Source organism: Pristiophorus japonicus, chromosome 12, assembly GCF_044704955.1.
Source record: "Pristiophorus japonicus isolate sPriJap1 chromosome 12, sPriJap1.hap1, whole genome shotgun sequence".
In the NCBI taxonomy this organism is placed as follows: domain Eukaryota; kingdom Metazoa; phylum Chordata; class Chondrichthyes; family Pristiophoridae; genus Pristiophorus; species Pristiophorus japonicus.
In genome coordinates, this window is record NC_091988.1 from 114,030,489 (window position 1) to 114,050,931 (window position 20,443).

The 20,443-nt window shown below is 44.9% G+C and overlaps 1 pseudogene; it reads left to right on the plus strand.

The window, feature by feature from the left end:
• Positions 1–1,581: 1,581 nt before the first annotated feature.
• LOC139277866 (5S ribosomal RNA) lies at positions 1,582–1,700 on the plus strand (annotated as a pseudogene).
• The last annotated feature ends 18,743 nt before the right edge of the window (positions 1,701–20,443 follow it).

Consider the following 20,443-nt stretch of genomic DNA (forward strand, 5'->3'; position numbering starts at 1 on the left):
ATGCAGCAGCAGAGAGGCCAGACAAGGTGCATCGAAACCTATTGGGACAAACAGCAATAGAACAAAGAATGGTGTAGGAAGGGCATCATTTCAATACAGGAAAAAAGAAAAGCCACCTAGCATGCTGCTGGAATGCATGTGTGTTAATGTGAGGAGTGTTACAATTGAGATTGGCGAATTGCAGTCCCCACTTGCCACATGGGATTCTGAAATGTGGCTCCAACAGAGACCTGTCTTAAAAATGGATAGAATTGGAAATTAAACAATCCTGGCGATTTCGGGGTGTGGAAGCTTTTTTTGGAGGAGCAGAGATTTTGGGATGGGGAGCTTTGTGGGGAGAGCGATTTGAGGGGCTGAGAGATTTCGAGGTTGGCGAGCGTGAGATTTGGGGGTGAGTCAGTGAGTGATTTGGGGGTGAGTGAGGGAATGATGATGGTCAGCAAATTTTGAAGCTTGAGGCAAGGCGATCAAGGGGGTAGGGCTTGTAGTTTGTTTGTGTGGGAGGCAGAGCAGCACAAGGTGGGGGTGGCAGAAGGAAAATGGTGAAATTAAAATTGAGTGAAGATTACAAGTGTGACTGCACAGAATGAGAAAAATAAAGGATAAACAGCCGTTTGTCCATTTAAGTAAAGAGAAAGCGACTATGCCGATACCTATGGCTACGTTAGTCTGCAAGCGCCCCATATCGTGAGATTTAGGAAGTTAAGCAAACTCTTACCTGGTTAGTACTCAGAAGGGAGACCTCCTGGGAATTCCAGGTGGAGTAGCCTTTTGCTGCCGCCACGGGCCGCTCAGGGTTATGCGCACATACTGCCGTTAATCCATCAGCACCCTTTTTGCTGCTCTCTCTCTCACTTTCCTTTCACCATTTCTTTCCTGTACATTCTCCTGCTGCTACACAAATGCAAGGGAGTCAACGCAGGGGGCGAAAGGACGCAGAACAACTAAATAAATAGCAAAAAACACATGCTGGCGGAGGGGCACCAGGACATAGCAGCAGAGAGGAGAGACAAGGTGCATCAAAACCTGGGAGCGACAAAGAGCAACAGAACAAAGAATAGTGCAGGAAGAGCAGCAATTCAATGCAGGAAAAAAGCAAAGGCAACTGGCAGGTTGGTGGAATGCATGTTGTTAATGTGAGGAGTGTTACAAGTCAGATTGATGAGTGGCAGCGTCACTTGCCACATGGGGTTCTGAAATGTGGCTACAAGAGAGTCCTGGCTTAAAAATGGGTAGGATTGGAATTTAAACAATGCTGGCGATTTGGTTGCGTTGGAAGCTTTTTTGGGGTGAGTTCAGATTTGTGGATGGGGAGATTTGGGGAAGAGCGATTTGAGGTTGGCGAGCGTGTGATTTCGGGGTGAGTAAGTGAATGATTAGGGGGTGAGAGAGGGAATGGTGAAAGTCATGTAGTTTTGAAGCTTGAGGCAAGACAATGAAGGGGATAGAGCTTGTAGTTTGTTTGCGTGGGGGGCAGAGCAGCAGGAGGTGGGGTGGCGGAAGGAAAATGGTGAAATGAAAGTTGCGTGCTGATTACTTGTTTGAATGCATAGAATGAGAAAAAGAAATGAAGATCAGCCACACTATGGCCACACTAGTCTGAAAACGCCCGATCTCATCTGATCTCGGAACCTACGCAGAGTCAGGCCTGATTAGTATTTGGATTGGAGACCGCCTGGGAATGCCAGGTGCAGTAGGCTTTTGCTGCCACCAAAGGCTGCTCGTAACATTCACACTGCCGTCAACCAATCAACAAGCTTTTCGCTTCTCCCTCCTGCATTGAATTTCTCTCTCACCCTCTCCATTTATTTCAAGGCAAAAAACAAAAAGAGCAAAATTACAGCAAAATTCTGAAGCGATAAATTGTGTTAAAAAAGCAACCTGAAGGCTCTGTGACTCAATGCGAGGATTATTCGGAATAAGTTGGACGAATTAACTGCGCAAACAGCAGTTATCGGATATGATCTAATTGGCATCATGGAGACATGGCTCCAGGGTGACCAAGGTTGGAAACTCAACATCCAGAGGTATTCAACTTTTAGGAAGGATAGGCAGAGAGAAAAAGGAGGCGGGGTGGCTTTGCTGGTTAAAGAGGAAATTAATGCAATACCAAGGAGGGATATTAACCTGAATGATTTAGAATCGGTATGGGTGGAGCTGCGGAATACCAAAGGGCAGAAAACGATAGTGGGAGTTGTGTATAGACCACCAAACAGTAATAGAGAGGACGGGGATAGCATCAAATAAGAAATAAGAGATGTGTGCAATAAATGTACAACAGTTATCATGGGCGACTATAATCTACATATTGATTGGGATAAACACAAACTGGTTGCAATGCAGTGGAGGAAGATTTCCTGGAGTGTATTAGGGATTGTTTTCTATCCTAATATGTCGAGGAACCAACGAGAGAGCTGACCGTCCGAGACTGGGTGATGTGTAATGAGAAGGGACTCATTAGCAATCTTGTTGAGCGAGGCCCCTTGGGGAAGATTGACCATAATATGGTAGAATTCTTTATGAAGATGGAGAGTGCCACAGTTAATTCGGAAACTATGGTACTGAAATTAAGGAAAGGTAACTTCGACGGTATGAGGTAACTTAGACTGGCAAAGGATACTTAAAGGGTTGAAGGTGGATAAGCAATGGAAACATTTAAAGATCGCATGGATGAACTTCAGCAATTTTACATCCCTGTCTGGAGTAAAAACAAAACGGGGAAGGTGGCTCAATAGTGGCTAACAAGGGAAATTAAGGATAGTGCTAAACCCAAGGAAGAAGCATGTAAATTGGCCAGAAAAAGCAACAAACCTGAGGACTGGGAGAAGTTTAGAATTCAACAGAGGAGGACTAAGAGTTTGATTAAGAGATGGAAAATAGATTACGAGAGGAAGCTTGAAGGGATCATAAAAACTGACTGCTGAAGCTTCTATAAATATGTGAAGAGAAAAAGATTAGTAAAGACAAGAGTAGGTCACTTGCAGTCGGATTCAGCTGAATTTATAATGTGGAACAAAGAAATGGCAGACCAATTGAGCAAATACTTCGGTTCTGTCTTCACGAGGTAAGCTTCCGAATGTACTAGGGGACAGTGGATCTCATGAGAAGGAGGAACTGAAGGATATCCTTATTAGGCAGGAAATTGTGTTAGGTAAATTGATGGGATTGAAGGCCGATAAATCCCCGGGGTCTGATAATCTTCATCCCAGAGTACTTAAGGAAGTGACCCCAGAAATAGTGGATGCATTGGTGATTATTTCCCAACAGTCTATCGAATCTGGATCAGTTCCTATGGACTGGAGGGTAGCTAATGTAACACCACGTTTTTAAAAAGGAGGGAGAGAGAAAACGGGTAATTATAGACCGGTTAGCCTGACATCAGTAGTGGGGGAAATGTTGGAATCAATCATTAAGGATGAAACAGCAGCGCATTTGGAAAGCAGTGACAGGATCGGTCCAAGTCAGCATGGATTTATGAAAGGGAAATCAGGCTTGACGAATCTGCTGGAATTTTTTGAAGACGTAACTAGCAGAGTGGACAAGGGAGAACCAGCGGATGTGGTGTATTTGGACTTTTGACAAAGTCCCGCACAAGACATTGGTGTGCAAAATTAAACTGCATGGCATTGGGGTAATGTTTTGACGTGGATAGAGAACTGGTTGGCAGACAGGAAATAGATCGTCGGGACAAAAGGGTCCTTTTGAGAATGGCAGGCAGTGACTAGTGGAGTGCCACAGGGCTCAACGCTGGGACCGCAGCTCTTTACAATATTATTAATGATTTAGATGAAAAAATTGACTGTAATATCTCCAAGTTTGCAGATGACACTAAATTGGGTGGCAGTGTGAGCTATGAGGAGGACCTAAGAGGCAGCAGGGTGACTTGGACAGTTTAGGTGAGTGGCCAAATGCAATGTGAGGTTATCCATTTTTGGGGAAAAAAAAGGCAGAATATTATCTGAATAGTGGCAGATTAGTAAAAGTGTTGTGCAACGAGAGCTGGGTGTCTTTGATTCGTCAGTCATTGAAAGCTGGCATGCAGGTACAGCAAGCGGTGAAAAAGGCAAATGGTATTTTGGCCTTCATAGCTGGGGGATTTGAGTATAGGAGCAGGGAGGTCTTACTGCAATTGTACAGGGCCTTGGTGAGGCCTCACCTGGAATACTGTGCTCAGTTTTGGTCTCCTAATCTGAGGAAGGACGTTCTTGCTATTGAGGGAGTGTAGCGAAGGTTCACCAGACTGATTCCCGGAATGTCATATGAGGAGAGACTGGATCAACGGGGATTTTATTCACTGGAGGTTAGAAGGATGAGAGGGGATCTCGTATAAATGTATAAGATTCTGACGGGACTGGACAGGTTAGATGCGGCAAGAATGTTCCCGATGTTGGGGAAGTCCAGAACCAGGGGATGTAGGCTTATGATAAGGGGTAGGCCATTTAAGACTGAGATAAGATAAACTTCTTCACTCAGAGAGTTGTTAACCTATGGAATTCCCTGCTGCAGAGAGTTGTTGATGCCAGTTCATTGGATCTATTCAAGAAGGAGTTAGATATGACCCCTACGGTTAAATGGATCAAGGGGTATGGAGATAAAGCAGGAAAGGCGTACAGAGTGAGTGTTCAGCCATTCTCTTATTGAATGGTGGTTCAGGCTCGATGGACCGAATGGCCTACTCCTGCACCTATTTTCTGTATTTATGTTTCTATGTCTTCCAAATCGTTGCTGCTGATTCTACTGCTACCATAGAAAGTCAAGGGGGTTCATGCATATCCAAGCAAAAAACACAGCAACAAATAACCGAGCAAAACAACACACCCAAACCTGTAACTCCTTATCATCCAATGCATCCTGGATCAAATTCACATGTTGCGCTATAACTAACACATCGTAGCTCAATTCTGCAACAAATTAGGGGCAGGTCTGATTAATACTTGGATCGATGTCTTAATACCAGTTATACGAGGCTTTTCCTATTAGTCGAGGTTGTCGCTGTCTTCATTCAGCACTCTATTTGCTATTCGTTCCTGCGCTTTCTATAACTCTCTCTCACTCTCTCTCTCATTCTCTTTGTCTCTCTCTCTCTCACTCACTCACTCTCTCTCTCTCTGTCTGTCTCTAATAGGCACAGGTCTGATTAGTACTTAGTAAAGGAGGCTCGGGCTTATCGTTTGTGTGTGTGCTTTAGCGAGAGATGGCACGAAGAGAGACAGAGAACGAGGTGGGAAGGCAGGTAAAATGAAATATAAGAATGATAAATGCTCCCGAGCTGTTTGGTAGCATTCAGCTGTTTGATATCATTCATTTATGAGCTAACAGAAAACAATAAGCAGCTGCCTGTGACTCTCTAAGTAAACGCGAGCCAGCTGTTTTAATCCCTATGGCCATACTCGTCTGAAAAAACCTGATTTTGGATGCGAAGCAAAGTAAGGCCTGGTTAGTACTGAGAAGGGAAACCGACTGGGAATAACAGGTGCTGCAGACTTTTACTGCCCCCACAGGCTGCTCGCATCAGTCACACTGCAGTCAACCGATTAGCAAGCTTTTCACTTCTCCCTCCTGCATTCAATTTCTCTCTCACCTTCTCACCTTATTTTTCCAAATCTTTGCTGCTCATTCTCGTGCTGCCATGGAAAGTCAAGGGGGTCCACACAATACCAAACAAAAAAAACAGCAACAAAATTAACGAGTAAAACAACACACGCAAAACAGGCAGTCCTTGTCATCCAAAGCATCCTAGATCAAACTCAGACATTGCACAATAACGACCACATCGTAGCTCATTTCTGCGACAAGGTAGGGACAGGTCTGATTTGTACGCGAATAGGATTCTTAATACCAGATATACTCGGCTTTTCCTATTTTCGAGGTTGTCGCCACCTTCATTCGGCACTGCATTTGCTGTTTGTTCCTGCGGCTTTCTACAACTCTCTCTCTCTCTCTCTCTCTCACTGTCTCGCTCTCTAATATGCACAGGCCTGCTTTGTATTTAGCAATGGAGGCTCGGGCTTACAGTTTGTGTGTGCGTTCGCAACAGATGGATCGAAGAGAAATAGAAAACAAGGTGGGAATCCAGGTAAAAGGAAATGTAAGATGTACAAATGCTTCCGAGAGTTTTGATGGCATTACGCTGTTTGTTAGCAATCGAGTATTGGCTGACAGAAAGAAATAAGCATCTGTATGTGGCTCTCTAATGAAGGAGAGTGCGAGCTGTTAGATATATGCGGACATATTAGTCTGAAAATACCTGTTCCCGGATGCGCAGCAGAAAAAGGCCTGGTTACTTCTTTGACGGGAGACCAACTGCGAATACGAGGTGCTATAGAATTTTGCTGTCACCACAGGCTGCTTGCATCATCTACACTGCCGTCAACCAATCAACATGCTTTTCACTTCTCCCTCCTGCATTCAATTTCTCTCTCACCCTCTCCCTTTATTTTACCAAATCTTTGCTGTTCATTCTCCTGCTGCCATAGAAAGTCAAGCGGTTCACATACAACCAACCAGAAAACATAGCAACAAATAACCGAGCAAAACAACACAACCAAACCGTAAGTCCTTGTCATTCAAAGCATCCTAGATTAAACTCAGACATTGCGCTACAACTAACACATCGTAGCTCAATTCTGCAACAAAGTAGGGACAAGACTAATGAGTACTTGGATAGGTGTCTTAATACAAGGTGTGCTAGGCTTTTCTTATTCGTCGAGGTTGTCGCTGCCTTCATTCAGCACTCCATTTGCTGTTCGATCATGCATTTTTTTTCTACAACTCTCTCTCTCGCACTCTCTTTCGCTCTCCCGCTCGCTCTCGCTCTCGCTCTCACTCTCTCTAATAGGCAGAGGGCTGATTTGTACTTAGCTATGGTGGCTCGGGCATATAGTTTGTGTGTGTTAGCCAGAGATCGTGCGAACCGAGAATAAAACAAGGTGGTAAGACATGTAAAAGGAAATGTAAGAAGTACAAATGCCTCAGCTGTTTGATAGCATTCATGTATGAGCTGACAGATAGCAATAAGGAGCTGTCAGTGGCTCTTTAAGTAAAGAGAATGCCAGCTGTTCTATAACTACGGCCATACTAGTCTGAAAATCTCCGCTCTCCTCTGATGTTGAAGCAGACTAATGCCGTGTTAGTATTTGGAAGGGCGATGGACAGGGAATACCAGGTGCTGTAGACATTTCGTAGCACCACAGACTACTCGCCACATTCAGAGTGTCACCAACCAATCAACAAATTGTTCGCTTCTCCCTCCTACATTCAGTTTCTGTCTGACCCTTTCCCTTTATTTTTCCAAATCTTTGCTGCTCATTCTCCTGCTGCCATACAAATTCAAGGGGTTCCACACACAACCAACCAAAAAACAATGCAACAAAATAACCGAGCAAAACAACACACCCAAACAAGTAATCGTTGTCATCCCAAGCATCTTAGATCAAACTGAGACATTGCGCTATATCTACCACATCATAGCTCTTTTTTGCAACAACTTAAGAACAGGTCTGATTGGTACTTGGATAGGAGACTTAATACCACGTGTGCGAGGCTTTTTCTATTAGTCAAGGTTGTCGCTGCCTTGATTCAGCACTCCATTTGCTGTTTGTTTGCGTGCTTTCTACAACTCTCTCTGTCTTTCTGTCGCTCTCTCTCTCTCTCTCTCTCTCTAATAGGCAGAGGCCTGACTTGTAGTTACCAAAGGAGGCTTGGGCTTATATTTTTTGTGTGTGTTAGTGAGAGATGGCGCGAAGAGAGATAGAAAACATGGTGGGAAGGCAGGTAAAAGGAAATGTAAAAAGTACAAATGCTTGCGAGTGTTTGATAGCATTCATGAATGAGTTGACAGAAAGCAATAAGCAGCTGTCTGTGGACGTTTAAGTAAAGAAAGAGGCAGCTATTGGATATCTACGGCCATAATAGACTAAAAAAGCTAATGTCGGATGCGAAGCAGAGCAAGGCATAGTTAGTACTTGGAAGGGAGACAGACTGGGAATACCAGGTGCCTTAGACTTTTGCTGCAACCACAGGATGCTCACAACATTCAAACTGCCATCAACCAATCGACAAGCTTTTCGCTTCTCCCTCCTGCATTCAATTTCTCTTTCACCCTCTGCTCATTTTTCCAAATCTTTGCTGCTCATTCTCCTGCTGCCATCGAAAGTCAACGGGTTCCACACACAACCAATCAAAAGACATAGCAACAAAATAATCGAGCAAAACAACACACCCAAACCCGTAATCCTTGTCATCAAAAGCATCCTAAATCAAACTCAGACATTGCGCTATAACTAACACATCGCAGCTCATTTCTGCAACAAAGTAGAGACAGATCTGATTAGTACTTGGATAGCAGTCTTAATACCAGATCTACTAGGCTTTTCATTAGTCGAGGTTGTCGCTGCCTTCATTCAGCACTCCATTTGCTGTTCGTGCCTGCACTTTCTACAAATCTCTCGCGTTTTCACTCACTCTCTCTCTCTCTCTCTCCGTTCCGCGCTCTCTCTCCACTAGGCACAGGCCTGATTTGTAATTAGCAATGGCGGCTCGGGCTTATAGTTTGTTTGTGTTTTCGCGAGAGAAGGAGGGAAGTGATATATAAAAGATGGTGGGAAGACGGGGAAAAGGAACGGTAAGATGTACAAATTCATCTGAGTTGTTTGAGCTGACAGAAAGCAATAAGCAGCTGTCTGTAGCTCTTTATGTAAAGAGAGAACCAACTGTTAGATACTGGCGGCCATACTAGTCCGAAAAAGTCTGATCTCGGATGCGAAGCAGAGTAATGACTGCTCAGTACTTGGAAGGGACACCGATTTGGAATACCAGATGTTGTAGACATTCAGTGCCATCACAGGCTGCTCGCAACATTCACACTGCCGTCAACCAATCAACAAGCTTTTTACTTTTCCCTCCTGCATTTAAGTTCTCTCTCACCCTCTCCCTTTATTATTCTAAGAGTTGCTGCTCCTTGTTCTGCTGCCATCGAATGTCAAGGGGGTCCACACACAACCTTCCAAAAAACAGAGCAACAACTTAACCCAGCAATACATAGAAACATAGAAAATATGTGCAGGAATGCGTCATTCGGCCCTTCGAGCCTGCACCATCATCCAATAAGATCATGGCTGATCTTTCACCTCAGTACCGCTTTCCTGCTTTCTATCCATACCCCTTGATCCCTTTATCTGTAAGGGCCATAGCTAACTCTGTCTTGAACATATCCAATGAATTGGCATCAATATCTCTCTGCAGTCGGCAATTCCACAGATTAACAACTCGCTGAGTGAATAAGCTTCTCCTCATCATAGTCCTAGATGGCTTACCCCTTATAATTAGACTATGTCACCTGGTTCTTCACTTCCCCAACATCGGGACATTCTTCTTGCATCTAACCTGTCCAGTCCCGTCAGAATGGTATATGTTTCTATGAGATCCCCTCTGATCTTCCTAAACTCCAGTGAATACAAGCAATTCAATCTCTCCTCATATTTCAATTCTGCAATCCGGGGAATCAGTCTGGTGAACCTTCGCTGCACTCCCTCAATAGCAAGAACATCCTTCATCAGATTAGGAGAACACAACTGAACAGAATATTCCAGGTGAGGCCTCACGAAGACACTGTACAACCGCAGCAAGACCTCCCTGCTCCTATACTCAAATCCCCTCGCTATGAAGGCGAACATGCTATTTGCCTTCTTCAACGCCTGCTGTACCTGCATGCCAACGTTCAATGACTGATGTAACATGACACCCAGGTCTTGTTGCACCTCCCCTTTTCCTAATCTGCCGCCATGCCGATAAATTTCTTCCTTCGTGTTTTTGCCACCAAAATGGATAGCCTCATATTATCCACATTATACTGCATCTGCCATGCGTGTGCCCACTCACCTAACCTGTGCAAGACATTCTGCTGCTTCTTAGCGTTCTCCTCACAGCTCACACGGCCACTCAGCTTCGTGTCATCTGCAAACTTGGAGATATTACACTCCATTCCTTCATCTAATCAATAATGTGTGTTGCAAATAGCTGTGGTCGCAACACTAAGTCCTGTGGCACCTCACTAGTTACGGTTTGCCATTCTGAAAAGGACCCGTTTATCCCGACTCTCTGCTTCCTGTCTGCCAACCAGTTCTCTATCCAGGTCAGTACATTACCAACAATACCACGCGCTTTACTTTTGCGCACCAATCTCTTGTGCGGGACCTTGTCAAAGACCTTTTGATACTCCAGATACACCACATCCACTGGTTCTACCTTGTCCACTCTACGAGTTACATCCACAAAAATTCTAGAAGATTTCTCAAGCATGATTTCCCTTTCATAAATCCAAGCTGACTTGGACAGATCCTGTCACTGATTTCCAAATGCGATGCTATTTCATCTTTAATAATTGATTGCAACATTTTCCCCACTACTGATGCCAGTTTAACCGGTCTATAATTACCCGTTTTCTCTCTCCATCATTTCTTAAGAAGTGGTGTTACATTGATCCAGATTCGAGAGACTGTTGGAAAATGATCACCAATGCATCCACTATTTCTATGGCCACTTCCTTAAGTACTCTGGGATGCAGACTATCAGGCCCCGGAGATTTATCGGCCTTCAATCCCATCAATTTCCCTAAACAATTTCCTGCTGAATAAGGATTTCCTTGAGTTTCTCCTTCTCACGAGACCCTCGTTCCCGGAGTATTTCCGGAATGTTATTTTTTATCGTCCTTTGTGAAGACAGAGCTTAAGATTTTGTTCAACTGGTCTGCCATTTCTTTATAAATTCACCTGCAGTCAATTTTTATGTTCCCTGCAATCTTCCTCTTGTACTCTATTTCCCTCCTCGTAATTAAACCCTTTGACAACCTCTGCTGAATTATAAAATTCTCCCAGTTCTCCGCTTTGCCTCTTTTTCTGGACAATTTAAATGCCTCTTCCTTGGATTTAACACTATCCTTAATTTCCTTTATTAGCCACGGTTGAGCCACCTTCACCGTTTTATTTTTACTCCAGGAAGGGATGTACAATTGTTGAATTTCATCCATGTGATCTTTAAATGTTTGCCAATGACTATCCACTGTCAACCCTTTAAGTTTCATTCGCCGGTCTAGTCTAGCGAACTCGCATCTCATACCATCGAAGTTACATTTCCTTAAATTCAGGACCGTAGTCTCTGAATTAACTGTGTCACTCTCCATCTTAATAATGAATTCTACCATATTATGGTCACCATTCCCCAAGGAGCCTCACCCAAACCAGTAGGTCCTTGTCATCCAAAGCATCCTAAATCAAACTCAGACATTGCGCTATAAGCACCACAGCGTAGCTCATTTCTGCAACAAAGTAAGAACAGGTCTGATTAGTACTTGGATAGGAGTCTTAATACCAGGTGCCTAGGCTTTTCGTATTAGTCGAGGTTTTCAAGGCCTTCATTCAGCACTCCATTTGTTGTTAGTTCCTGCGCTTTCTACAACTCTCCCTCTGTTTGTCTCTTTCCATCTCGCTCTCGCTCCTGCTCTCGCTCTCCCTCTCGCTCTCCCTCTCGCTCTCCCTCTCGCTCTCTATCTCGCTCTCTATCGCTCTCTCGCTCTCTCTCTTTTTCGCTCTCTCTCTGTCTCTCTCTCTACTTGGCACAGGCCTAATTTCTACTAGGCACAGGAGGCTTGGGCTTATAGTTTGTTTGTGTGTTCGCAAGAGCTGGCGCGAAGAGAGATAGAAAACATGGTGCGAGTGCTGGTAAAAGGAATTGTAAGAAGGACAAATGTGTAATGTTTGGAAGCTTGTAATGTTTTTAGCTCCACACTGTGGATGTGGACGTATTGTGTTCTGCAACTACAGAGTTAATAATTAAACAGAACCAGAAGGTTCCAGAGACTTCCCAGTGCTGCCTGCCACGTTAGAAAGCTGTGTGTGCTTGGGCTCTGTGAATATATCACATTTGGCGGCGAGAAGCGATGTTTCAGATGATTTCAATCTGATATTCATTTGTTGAAGGAGTCAGGCAGCCGACAGAGAGACTGTGGTGGCAGCAAAAGCCTACTGCACCTGGCATTTCCATGCGGTCTCCAATCCAAATACTAATCAGGCCTGACTCTGCGTAGGTTCCGAGTTGAGATGAGATTGGGCGTTTTCAGACTTGTGTGACCATAGGCATCAGCAAATGGGCTTTCTCTTCATATGGCTGTTCTTCATTTCTTTTTCTCATTCTATGCATTCATACAGGTAATCAGCACTCAACTTTCATTTCACCATTTTCCTTCCACCACACCACCTCTTGTTGCTCTGCCCCCCACACAAACAAGATACAAGCCCTACCCCCTTCATTGACTTGCCTCAAGCTTCAAAACTACCTGACTTTCACCTTTCCCTCACTCACCACCAAATCACTCACACACTCACCCCACATCTCACGCTCGCCAACCTCGAAATCTCTCACCCCCTCAAATCGCTCTCCACCGAAATCTCTCCATCCCCAAATCTCTCCTCCCCCCAAAAAAGCTTCCACCGCCCCCAAATCGCCAGGATTGTTTAGTTTCCAATCCTAACCATTTTTAAGCGAGGACTCTATTATAGCCACATTTCAAAACCCCAGGTGGCAAGTGGCGCCTGCAACTCATCAATCTGATTTGTAACACTCCTCACATTAACACACATGCTTCCAGCAGTATGCGAGATGGATTTGCTTTTTTCCTGCATTGAATTGCTGCTCTTCCTGCACTATTCTTTGATCTGTTGCTATTTATCCTTCCCAGTTTTCTATGCACCCGGTCTTTCCTCTCTGCTGCTGCATCCTGTGCCCCTTCACAAGCGTCTGGTTTTTACTATCATATTTTGTTGTTCTGCGTTATTTCGCCCCTACGTCGACCCTCTTGCATTTGTGTAGCAGCAGGAGAATGTGCAAGAAAGAATTGGGGAAAGGAAAGTGAGAGAGCAAAAAGGTTATTGATGGATTAACGGCAGTGTGTGTGCAGAACCATGAGCGGACCTTGGTGGCAGCAGAAGCCTTCTGCACCTGGTATTAACAGACGCTTTCCCATCCTAGTACTAGCCAGTTATGAATCTGCTTAGTTTCTAAGATCAGACAACATCGGGCGTTTTCAGAATAGAGTGGCCATATGTATCCCAACACTGGCTTTTCTATTTACTTCAACGGAAATATGGCTGTACTTCATTTATTTTTCTCATTCTATGCATTCATACAAATAATCAGCACTCAATTTTCATTTCAGCATTTTCCTTCCGCCACCCCTACCTCTTGCTGCTCTGCCTCCCACACAAACAAACTACAAGCCCTACCTCCTACATTGCCTTGCCTCAAGCTTCAAAACTACCTGACTTTCAACAATCCCTCGCTCACCCCAAAATCATTCACTCACTCACTCCCAAATCTCACGCTCGCCAAACTCGAAATCTCTCAACAGCTCAAATTGCTCTCCCCCCAAATTTCCCCTTCTCCAAAAAAGCTTGCACCGACCCAAATCACCAAGATTGTTTAATTTCCAATCCGATCCATTTTTAATCCAGGTCGCAGTTATAGCCACATTTCATAACCCCATGTGGCATGTGAGGCCTGCAACACGCCAATCTGATTTGTAACATTCATCACATTAACACACATGCATTCCAGCAGCATGTGAGTTGCCTTTGCTTTTTGCCTGCATTGAATTGCTGCTCTTCCTGCACTATTCTTTGTTCTGTTGCTATTTATCCCTCCCAGGTTTCGATGCACGTCGTGCCCCCTCTATGTTGACCCTCCGCCAGCATGTGGTTTTTTGCTATTTTATTTTGTTGTTATGCATAGACCCCCTTGCATTTGTGTAGCAGCAGAAGAAATTGCACGAAAAAAATGTGAGAGAGGGAGAGCAGCAGAACGGTTGTTCATGGATTATGGTCAGTGTGCATGCAGAACCATGAGCGGCCTGTGGTGACAGCAACAGCCGACTGCATCTGATATTCCCATGCAGTCTCCCATCCAAATACTCACCACGTCTGATTCTGCTCAGTTTTCGAGATCAGACAAAATCCCGCGTTTTCAGACGAGTGTGGATGTTGGCATTAGCACACTGGCTATCTATTTACTTAAATGGACATACGGCTGCTCTTCATTTAATTTTCTCATTCCATGCATTCATACAAGTAATCAGCACTCAATTTCCATTTCACCATTTTCCTTACGCCACCCACACCTCTTGCATCTCTCCTCTCATACAAAAAAACTCCAAACCCTACCCTCTTCATTACCTTGCCTCAAGCTACAAAAGTACCTGACTTTCACCATTCCCTCACTCACCCCCAAATCACTCATTCATTAATTCGCAAATCACACGCTCGCCAACCTCGAAATCTCTCACCCCCTTAAATCGCTCTCCCGCAAATCTCCCAATCCCCAAATCTGCCCTCACCCCAAAAACTTCCACCGCCCCCAAATCGCCACGATTGTTTAATTTCCAATCCGATCAATTTTTAAGCCAGATTAATGTTATAGCCACATTTCAGATCCCCATGTGCAAGTGGCACCTGCAACTCGTCAATCTCGTTTGTAACACACATACATTCAAGCAGCATGCTAGTTAGCTTTGCTTTTTACCTGCATTGAATTTCAGCTCTTCCTACTTTATTCTTTGTTCTGTTCCGGTTTGTCCCTCCGAGGTTCCGATGCACCTTGCCTCTCCTCTCTGCTGCTGCGTCCTGGTGCCCCTCCGCCAGCATGTGGATTTTTGCTATCTTATTTTGTTCTTCTGCGTTCTTTCGCCCCCTGCGTCGACTCCCTTGCAGTTGTATAGCAGCAGGAGAATGTGCAGGAAAGAAATGGTGAAAGGAAACTGAGAAAGAGAGTGCAGCAAAAAGGTTGTTGATGGATTAACGGCAGTGTGTGTGCAGAACCATGAGCGGCCTCTGGCAAAAGCAAATGCCCACTGCACCTGGTATTCCCAGGCGGTCTCCCCTCTAAGTACTAACCAGGCCTTACTCTGCATCGTATTCGAGATCTGATGAGATCAGGATTTTTAAAATAGTATGGCCGTACATATCTAACCGCTGGCTCTCTTTTTACTGAGAGAGCCACAAACAGCTGCTTTTAGCTTTCTGTCAGCTGATACATGAATGCTATCAAACAGCTGAATGCGATCAAACAGCTTGGAAGCATTTGTACTTCTTATATTTCCTTTTACCTGCCTTACCATCTTCTTTTCTATCCCGCTCAATCCCGATGGACTTTCTCCACCTCGGGCGGTCTGCGGCCAGGGTCTCCCAAGTGTCAGTGGTGATGTTGCACTTTACCAGCGAGACTTGGAGGGTGTCCTTATAATGTTTCCGCTGTCCTCCTTTGGCCCGTTTACCATGAAGGAGCTCCGCATAAAGCATTTGCTTCGGGAGTCTTGTATCTGGCATGCGTACAATGTGACCTGCCCAGCGAAGCTGATCGAGTGTGGTCAGTGCTTCAATACTGGGGAAGATAGCCTTGTCGAGGACACTGATGTTGGTGCGCCTGCCCTCCCAGGAGATTTGCAGGATCTTGCGGGGACATCATTGGTGAAATCTCCAGCGGCTTCAGATGCCTGCTGTACATCGTCCATGCCTCTGACCCATATAGGAAGGCGGGCATTACTGCAGCCCTGTAGACCATGAGTTTGATGGTAGATTTGAGGACCTGGTCTTCAAACACTCTTTTCCGCAGGCAGCCGAAGGCTGCGCTGGTGAACTAAAGGCGATGCTGAATCTCCACATCAATGTCTTCCTTTGTTTATAAGAGGCTCCCGAGATATGGGAAATGGTCCACGTTTTCCAGTGCCCCGCTGTGGATCTTCATGATTGGAGGGCAGTGCTGTGTGGTGATGACAGGCTGGTGAATGACCTTTGTCTTACGGATGTTAATCGTAAGGCCCATGCTTCAATATGTCTCAGTGAATACATTGACTATATCCTGGAGTTTAGCCTCTGAATGTGCACAGTCGCAAGCATCGTCCACATACTGCAGTTGAATGACAGAGGTTGGTGTGATCTTTGACCTGGCCTGGAGGCAGTGTATATTAACCAGCTTCCCACTGGTTTGGTGGTTTAATTCCACTCCAGCGGGGAGCTTGTTGACTGTGAGGTGGAGAATGGTGGCGAGGAAGATTGAAAAGAGGGTTGGAGTGATTACACAGCCCTGTTTGACCCCGGTGCGGACGTCGATTGGTTCTGTAATGGATCCATTGGTAAGGATCACGGCCTGCATGTTATCGTGAAGGAAGCGAAGGATGTTGACAATCTTTGGGGCCATCCAAAACGGAGGAGGATGCTCCATAGACCCTCACGGTTGACAGTGTAAAAGGCCTTTGTAAGATTGAAAAATGCCATGTATAAGGGCTGGCGCTGCTCCCTGCATTTTTCCTGAAACTGGCGCGCTGCAAAGATCATGTCTGTTGTACCCCGTAGGGGACGAATTCCGCATTGTGATTCCGGGAGGATCTCCACGGCCACAGGGAGATGACTGAGGAGAACTCGAGCGATAACTTTCCCAGTGGATAAAAGCAGGGAGATTCACATGTCGTTGCCACAGTCGGACTTTTCTCCCTTTTTAAAAATGGTCACAGTCACTGCCTCTCTCAGATCTCCCGGCATGCTCTCCTCCCTCCAGATGAGAGAGATTAGGTCATGTATCCGCGCCAACAGCGCGTCGCCACCATATTTTAGCGCCTCAGCACGGATTCCATCAGCACCCGTAGCCTTTTTATTCTTAAGCTGTTTTATGGTTTTGCCGATCTCGTGCAAGGTTGGTGTTTCACTGAGTTGATGGTGGGTTGCATGCTGCGGGATGGAATCAAGAACACTCGAGTAACGGGCAGAGTCTCGATTGAGGAGATCTTCAAAGTGCCCCTTCCATCGGGCCCTGACAGCCTCGGTGTCCTTGATGAGTGTTTCCTCGTTTTTGGCCAGGAGTGGGTTGGAGCCTTCGGAGTTTGGACCATAGGTGACTTGACTGCAGCGAAGAATCCTCGCATATCGTGGCTGTCGACCTGTTGATGTATCTCCTGTGCTTTCTCCATCCATCAACTGTTCTTTTGGTCCCGGGTTTTTTGTTGGACCTGAGCCTTGAGCCGTCTGTAATGTTGTTTTGCAGCTCTCGAGTTGGGCTTTTGCTTGATGCTCAGAAATGTATTGCGCTTGCAATTTATTAGTTCTTCGATCTCCTGATCATTTTCATCAACCAGTCCTGCTGTTTTCTGGTTAGTGACGAAGTGTCTCTTCACAGGCACTGGTTATAGAGGCCTGGAGGGCAGACCAAGCCCTATGGGGATTCAGCATCGCAGTGTAATCAAGGCACGCCAGATTGGTTGTGAGGCGCTGGCTGTATATGGCTCTCTTACCTTGCTCTCTAAGTGCCCCGGCATTAACTTTTTGTGGAACTGCTTATGCTGTCCCCTCTGCTTTGGGGCAATGTTAATGTTGATGATGGATCTGATTAGGCGGTGGTCCTTCGGCCAGGGACTGCAGCGGCTGGAACGGGGTCACTTCGGCCAGGGGCAGAAGCGGCCGGTTTGATCTCGGAAACTTTGCATGCCAAGGACTTACAGGTTTGGGTGTGCTGATTTGCTCGGTTATTTTGTTGCTGTATTTTTTGTTTATTTGTGTGTGGACCCCCTTGACGATCGATGGCAGCAGGAGAATGAACAGCAAAGATTTGGAAAAATAAAGGGAGAGGGTGAAAGAGAAATTGAATGAAGGGTGGAGAAGCTAACTGTTTGTTGATTGGTTGAAGCCAGTGTGAATGTTCTGAGCAGCCTTTGGTGGCAGAAAAAGTCTACAGCATCTGGTGCTCACAGTCGGTCTCACTTCCAAATACTTACCAGGCTTTAGTCTGCCTTGCCTCCGAGAGTAGACTTTTTCAGACTGGCATGGAGTAATATTACAGCTGGCTCTCTCCTTACTCAAAGAGCGACAGACAGCAGCTTATTCATTTCTGTCAGCTCATACATGAATGCTATCAAACATCTGAATAGAATAAAGGAAACATAGAAACATAGAAAATAGGTGCAGGAGTAGGCCATTCGGCTCTTCGAGCCTGCACCCCCATTCAATAAGATCATGGCTTAACATTCACCTCAGTACTCCTTTCCTGCTTTCTCTCCATACCCCCTGATCCCTTTAGCTGTAAGGGCCATATCTAATTCCCTCTTGAATATATCCAATGAACTGGCATCAATAACTCTCTGCGGTAGGGAATTCCACAGGTTAACAACATTTTGAAAGTCCAGAAACACCACACCCACTGGTTCTCCCTTGTCCACTCTACGAGTTACATCCTCAAAAAATTCGAGAAGATTTGTCAAGCAGGATTTCTCTTTGATAAATCCATGCTGGCTTGGACCAATCCTGTCATTGCTTTTCAACTGTGGTGCTATTTTATCTTTAATAATTGATTGCAACATTTTCAACCACTACTGATGTCAGGTGAACCGGTCTATAATTACCCGTTTTCTCTCTCCCTCCTTTCTTAAAAAGTGGTCAATCTTATCATCCAAAGGGAGTTGGATATGTATCTGAAGGAAAAAGAATCCACGTCTGTGGTAAACGACAGGGGAGTGGGACTTGTTGATGGTTGGCATGGGCTCCACCGGCCGAATGGCCTTCTTCCGTGCAGTAACCATTCCATTATACTGTGATTATATCAGTTAGTGGCGCATTTAATAGTGCGGATAGAAGCAGAATATTGCAAAGCGACGGGGCTTGAGTTGGCACAACTGGAGGCATCTGATCAGAAGATAAGGGTGCGTGAAAATTCGGTTTAGTGACTTTAAAAGCATCATTTTTGTTTTGTAAAGTCTCGGTCAGAGAAATGTTTGGGAAAGGATTTTTTTTGCAGAAAGGAACTCAACATTTAATCTTCTTTCTGGCTGTTGGCGGCACATTTCTTTTTGATGTTATTCTTTCAGAATGTATATTTTCTTTGCTGTTTCACAATAACCAGTCCTTTGCTCTACAGTCGATCTATCTGTTTTCCCAGTCCCATGTACATGTTACCAACAATGAACGTGATGTAGCAGATCACTAAAGCACAGTGTCTAAAATGCTTTATGGTTTAAGAGGTAAATTGCAGAGCACAGAAAATTATTCCATGAAGGACTTTCCTTCAGTTAACATTTCTTTAGTTGTGGAAATGAAGATCATCAGTTAATTAATGACGTTTTCCCGTGAAAGCAGGATAACATTTAACGATTGTACATTTTCTGCATTTCGAAAGACACTGGTTAATCAGGACAGTCTGCACGATTTGTCGCGTTTGAATCACTTGAATGCATTTTTGGAGGAGGTCGCCAGGTGTGTCGATGAATTAGTGCCTATCATGTAGTATATATGGATTTTATTAATGCATTTGCTCAGGTCCCACATTGCAGACTGTTCATGTAAGTAAAAGCCCATGGGATCCAGGGAGAAGTGGAAAATTGGATCCAAATTTGGCCCAGAGGCAGGAAGCAAAGGGTAATGTTTGATGGGTGTTTTTGTGACTCGAAGAATGTTTCCAGTGGGGTTTCGCAGTTTTCAGTGCTAGGTCCATTGCTTTTTATGGTATTTATCAATGATCGAATCTTGAATATAGGGGTTATGATTAAGACGTTTTCAGGTGATAGTAAAATAGGCAGTGTGGTTGAAAATGGAGAAGAAAGCTGGAGACTGCAGGCAGATATCTATCAACTGGTATGGAGGGCAGAACAGTGGCAAATGGAATTTAATCCAAGGACGTGTGAGATCATGCATTTGTGGAGGCCGAACAAGGAAAGGGAATACACATCAACTGGTAGGACATTGAGAACTGTAGAGAAGCAAAGGGAACTGTGATTGCATGTCCACAGATCCCTGAAGGTAGTTGGCCAGTTGGATAAGTTGGTTAAGAAATCATACGGAATGGTTGCATTTATTGGCAGAGGCAAGGAACAGAACAGAAAGTGGGGTATGCTAGAAGTGTATACATTTCTGGTTAGGCCATAGCTGGAGTACTGCGTGCAGTTCTGGTCACCACATTGAAGGAATGACGTGATTGCGCTGGAGAGGGTACAGAGGAGATTGACGTAGATGTTGCCGGGAGTGGAGCAACTTTGCTATGAGGAGCAATTGGATAGGCTGGGTTTGTTTTCCTTGAAACAGAGGAGGCTGATGGGCGACAGCATTAAGGTGTATAAAATTAGGAGGGGCCAAGATATTGTTGATTAAAAATGCCTATTTCCCATAGTAGAGGGGTCACCAACCAGGGGGCATATATTAAAAGTATTTAGTATAAGGGTTAAAGGGGATTATAAGGGAACATTCTTCATCCAGATGTGGGGGGTCTCACTATCTGAAAGTGTGGTGGAGAGAGAAACCCTCACCACATTTAAAAAGTACTTGGATGTGCATTTGAAATGCCGTAACGTGCAGGGTTACACACCTAAAACTGGATATTTGTTGGCCGGTGCTGATCAAATGTGCTGAAAAACACTCCTTCC